Raw genomic sequence first — 6,000 nt, 5'->3', positions numbered from 1 at the left:
ATCAAAATTAATGCCGACACCGAGAGAGAGAGTGAGAGAGAGAGAGAGAGAGAAGTGAGAGAAAGAAAGAGAGAGAAAGAGAGGGGGGGGGGACAGACTGACAATCGAGGGCGGTCGGCGTCGTGGAAGGTAAAGCAAGAGCTTGAGTAAAGTTGAGAGGAAAAAAAAACGAGCGTACTTTTCGTACCGAAGCGTCGACGCTTCTCGCGTCTCCGTGTCTTTATCCACCGTCTTTTTTCCTTTTTCCCTCCTTTCGATCTTATTTCTAAGGTAGCAAGATTAATCGCCGGCCTGAACGATCCGCCGATTAACGCCACCGTCGTGGTCGCAGCAAATTAACACGTGTTAATTTTTTTTTTGGTCGTTTCTTCCTTCCTTGTCTTTAATCGTTTTCCATTGCAACTTGCAGACAGATGCAAATACATATAGAGAGAACGGAAGTACGAAAGATGAGGCGGAGATCTCGTTATCCGGCGGGCCGGCCGGATCGCAAACAGTTCGTGGCACAATGCAAAAAAGAAGCGGGTATATCTGATTATGTTACTGGATTACACGTGTGTGAAAGCATTAATCTGGTAGGCAGTTTTAGAAGCAAAGGACACAGGCACATGCACATTCTGTTTATTAATCGGGACAATGTAAAACAAAACTGCTGTTAGAGTCAGTATTCACATACGCATTCAATTAGGTCGCCTTAAGTTGATCGGCTTAAGAGGAGCGCCTTAACAATTAACGCACGCAACACACACGCCTGGGTGCTCGTGTGCACGTATATACGGTACGTACATGTGTACCTGCGCGCGCGCAGAGTGTCTCTCCTGCGTCTACCGAAACGTTCCTCCAGTTTTCGGCTCCTCCGCGTACTACCGCGCCAAGTCGACTTTCGCACGGGCGGAAATTTGATCAAATATTTGGCGGGGCGAAGTTGAAGTTTTCGTTAAGACAAGACTCGTTTTAAATTACCTGAAAAATCGGCCGCTCCCGATACGGATTCTCATTCAAGGGGGGAAACCCTTTAATCTCGGATGTCGAGGTAACATCCGTAATTAGATTCCGTTTCGGATTTTCGTCACGGGGATGGGGATGCTCTCGAGTCCGGATTCGTCAACGAGTCTCTCCGCGGCGAGGAGAGGGAGAGAGAGATCGAGAGAGAGAGAGAGAGAGTGTGTGTGTGTGAGAGAGCTTGGACACAGCGTGACAGCCTCTGTGCGCGTGTATACCTGCACACGGCACGCAGTTTACGTGTGTGTATGCACCTTTTACTTGTACTTACACTTATAGACATACACATACAAATGAGTATACAGCGCGTTCCCGAGTTTCATCGGCGAACTTTCGCGATCTATCCGGAGCACTAAAACGGAACTTTTTAATGGGTACCCTTCGCTCGCGAGTGGCCTCGCTGAGATTTCGGCGAGGGCGTTCGGTACGAGCGTGGATATCCTCCCGCGGGATATCGGCAATTAACGGAGGCTCGCGCGTCGATTCACATACACCCGACCCCGCCGAGGGTGACGCGGGACGCTCGCGAGCGAGGGTCGTCTGATAAAAGTGAAAGACTCTGTTCCGGCGCCCTGAAGAAACCGTATTCGCACTCGTCGACAGGATTGAGACTCGCCCCGTATAATTTATATATACACAACATCTCTCGCGACTCGCGCATCTCGGCGCGACTTGCGTTTCTCGTTTCACGCATACGTTCCTACGTGTGTATGCACGCGCTTCTCGCGCGTGTACGTGTGAGAACGTTTGTATACATATATGAACGTGTTCGTGCTCGTGTACTGTAATATGTATATGTGGGCGCGTTCGTGAACTCTCTTTACAAGGAGAATTGCCGCCAGGATAGGGTCGTCGACGTGGAGCCTCCAATCTCGGCTCCCGCGCAAGTCTCTCCCGTCCAGTTATCCTCTTAACACTAAATCTGCGTTAATTTATCGGGGGGTGTACACAGGGATGAGGTGTTAGAAGTAGTCCGCTCGTACACGGGTACATCGATTGCGTGACGGCGCGCCGAGAGAGAGAGCTAGAGAGAGAGCACCGTCTATTCTACACTGTACATTCTCGCGATTCTTCCTTGCTCCTTGTATTTTTAGACGCCGGGGATGGTGCGCGCGCGATCGATCGCCGCGCGGAAGTTGATTTAGACGACTCAAAATGCTGTACTCGACGTACACGTGGCTCGACGCGGGGTTCATCAAATTGTTATTGGTTCCCGGGTGAACATTGTTATGGGTCCCCGCGTGAAAGTTCTTACCGATTCCTGTTCGCGGACGAGCCGCTTTTCGCCGGGTCTGCCGCGAGCGGAGTTTTAAAACCGGTCAATTTCCGCGCGATCGGAGCGACGCACCAGCCGTCGACTCTCCGCGGAAAGTAGCACCCTCGACTTTCCCAGGAGACCGCGGTCTTCAAAGGCCCGTATCCGCGACGCTAGAACTTGGTCCAAGTCCTGGTTTCGTGAAATGTGCAGCCGATCGACTCGCAGCTCTTCCATAAAGGCTGCGAGTCGACTGCCTACGGCAATTTCTCGGAACTAGAACTTAGACCAGGCCCTAGCGCCGTGGACACAGGCCTTAAGACGCTTCAGCAGGGCACATCTTGTACGCGGAACGAGATCTTTCTTAGGCCGAGCGATTACCTGCCGGTAATTACCAATTTTGCGCGCGATCGTTCGCGACTCCCGCAACTCACGGATATCGAAACCCCTCCCTACCCTTCCACATTTCTGTCAGCATTGCGCGCGAGATATTTTTGCAAGAGAACAAGGGAAACCCGTTAACACGGAATTTGTCGACCACGTCGCAGAGAAACGCTTGTCGAAATTATTGACTACCGTAAACGTTAAATCGCGCCCACACAAACGCTTATGCGGTTGACGTTCTAGTTTATCGCCAGCGAGAGCATATCGACTTTATTATTGATGAAAACGTCACGCACCCCGTGTTTCTCAGCTAGAGTCTCGCGGGGAAATATCGCGAACTATCGATGGCACACGTTAAGTGCACCCGACGGAATAGTAGCGAAAAAGCCGAAAGCGGACAAAGAGAGAGAGAGAGTGAGAGAGAGAGAGGGAGGGAGAGAGAACGAGAGACCGGTGTATCTCCTACTTGTTATTCGCGGCGGCCGACCCTTGGAAACGGTTTTACCACTGTTCGGCGAACGTGAAATTTCCTCGCGGCCGATGGCTCGTGCGATATCGCCAACGTTTCCCACGACTCTCGTAAAAGGCCGCTGCCGAATGTGAGGGGGTGCCGAGTACACCGCGGCCACCTTTCCCCATCGTTCTCCCTCTCTCGCTACCACGCCTCGACTACTGCTGCTGCTTCGTTATGCAAGCTCTATGCAAGCGATGATTTAAAACGCATCCAGCTGTTCTGCGCGAGGGAGAAGCCGCTTTTAGCGAATTTAATTATCAGTCAACGCGTTCTTGTCCAACGTTCGCGCGTCCGGATCGAGCAGCGCTGAGAGATGAGAGACGTTATCGATGTACCTGATGAAGCCATCCTGACGCCAGCAACGAGTAATCGGGAGGACTTTCGGCACCTACGCGTCCATGTAAATCCTGCTCTTTGCATTTATCTTTCCGATCCTTCGATCTCCAACCGCGGGCGAAAGAATCGTATCCGATTCCTCGCTTCTGACGTCACAATTTAGTACAATAGCGATGTGATCAGGAGCCTTAATTTTTATTCCCTTCCGTCTCTTTTTTTTCTTCCCTCCGTCAATACATCTTGCAGAATGCCCCACGTAACCGTGCGGAATTTTTGATGGTTCGTGAAATGCGACCGGAATGCTACGAAGAAATGTAGAACGAAGAGGAATCGTGATAAATGGCTGGGTTATTATTAGGTGCCGGCGATGCTGCGAGAGCGAGCTTTCGTTAAGTACAAGCCGACTGAATTATTCTCTCAGGAGAGGCACAACGGAAAAGTAGATTTTGCCAGACAAGGGACAGACTGCAAATTGTTTCTCGAGGCTCGTCAAATTAGTTTAGACGAAAATTAAGAATGTACTGGATAGATAATACACAACCAGTGCTATCGTCGTGAAATTTTAACATTAACATTCCTAATAACGCTGCTAGGTCACGACGAATTCTGTCCAGTTTTTCTACTTGCTCGTTTAAAAGTTATCGATTATTCAATATTGCTATTTTATTAACACAAGGTCTCGAGGCAACTTTCGACAGACAAATAATAAGTCATTAAAAACCAATGACAAAAATTCCTTCTTTTCCTTGCCGCGTTCTTCAACAATGTTTTCCGCAAATCTTCAAAACGATTTTGCTTGCTGGCTTTGCGATTACTATTTAACCCTTTGAAGCATACATTTTTCTGTTAAACCATTTTTTGTGGAGCTTTGTACGCAAGAGTTTTTGGGGTCGCTGATTACGAATCCGTTATCAGATTTTCATAATTCAAGATGGCGGAATTCAAGACTTAAAAAATAACATCAACTGTAATTCAACGATGCTAAGAAACATTATATAGATATTATTAGGAGCCATGGAATTTAAATTCCAGATGAAAATTTTTATAGAATATAAAAAAGCAACGCTTATAAATAAATTGACGTTTAGCAAAACAGCAAATTAGTGTACTGAGAGCCAAAGAAAAGTTTTCTAAAAGCTTTAAATTATGCAGAAAAAAATGTGAAACGATGTAAAAAATTCAGATAAATCGTAAAATTTCCTGACTTTTTCAAATTTCTAAAATCCCCTGACAATTCCCGGTTTTCCAGATTTCCCTGACCACTGGACACCCTGAAACAATACCTCGAACTATGATTTTATGAATTTCTTAATTATGTGTCAATCAGAGCTCGTGTCCCATCCAGTTTTAATTCTGGATTAATTTTTGGAAGAGATAATCCATCCAATACATCTTTAAACCTCTACTCTTCGAGACGCGTCATCGGTGATCGCGCTTCATCTCCTGCTGTCCGTCAAATTTTTCGTTCAGTCCTTTTCCTTTCCCGCAACTTATTACGTTTTTATAAAAAAATACTTTATCCTAAATAAAAACTGAGAGTCCTAAATTGAAACAAGTACGCCCCTCGAGTTCCATATGCATAACTCACTACGCAAATTTGTCGGATGCGATTCGAGGAGATGAAATATTACTAAAGAACGTTGACGAGTATTTCGTATATATGCGTGACCCGCGACGAAACGACGCACACTTTGCTCCGTCACGCCACAAGAGTCGTCTTAACGTTTCGTTCGATAGAGAGATCGTCAAGTCCTCGCGCGCTTACACTAAGTGACTTGCTCGGAGAACAAGTGTCCGTACACGCTTTTCTTTCCTCGTATACGCCGACGATACAGAATTTTGCGGGGACGGCGAAATTCGTATCGCTCCTACCTTTCCGCCGGACTCTGGGCACTCGTGCCGCGCGATCGAGAATCCTGTTCTCCGGTCGGCGCGAGCGGAGTTTGCCGTCGAGCCGACGTGCGGAGTAAGTTGAGAGGACGGATGGTGGCGATGCGTTAACGCGCGGACCGAGCGTGGGCAGCTCACCCTGGAAAGTGGCGCAAACCAAATCTCGCGGACCTCGTTGAAACGCGGTTATCGCGGTCTCTCTACCCGCGGATTCATCATTAACGTCGTCGTCTCGCCCGATCTGGTTAGGCTCTCTTGCAGGATAAGCGGCACCCGCCGATATACGCGGCATCGAACGTTACAGGGATGGAGATATCTCGGGGAAGATATTTTAGCAGCGATTTTTTTGACGAATTGTAATCTTTTTCTCAGCCGCTAATCTCAGGGCGATTTAGTTAAAGAAGCAACGCGCTCTACGCCGAAAATACGCCTTTAGAAATTCGTCAAAGAATCCGTCTTCTAAAATAATCGTAGGCAGTAACCGGATGCAGCCCGTGGTACAGCTTTATTCCGACATCGCCGCGATTGGCGCGATTTTCACTTTGGCGAGCTCGAATAACCGCGGGAAGACGTTCCTTCCGCGTAGTCCCCAACGTCCCAGGCGTCGGCGCTCGACTTT

The 6,000-nt window shown here is 48.2% G+C and overlaps 1 protein-coding gene across 1 annotated transcript in view; it reads right to left on the bottom strand.

The window, feature by feature from the left end:
* The window catches only part of LOC105565295 (collagen alpha chain CG42342-like), a 48,322-nt gene that overhangs the window by 10,183 nt on the left and 32,139 nt on the right, over positions 1–6,000 (bottom strand). The gene's annotated exons all lie outside the window — the stretch shown is intronic.

The sequence above is a fragment of the Vollenhovia emeryi genome, unplaced genomic scaffold (assembly GCF_000949405.1).
Source record: "Vollenhovia emeryi isolate VEMERY1.0 unplaced genomic scaffold, V.emery_V1.0 DF939154.1, whole genome shotgun sequence".
Taxonomy (NCBI): Eukaryota; Metazoa; Arthropoda; class Insecta; order Hymenoptera; family Formicidae; genus Vollenhovia; species Vollenhovia emeryi.
The sequence above is the reverse complement of the archived record's forward strand: the minus strand, read 5'-3'. Positions and strand labels throughout refer to the sequence as shown.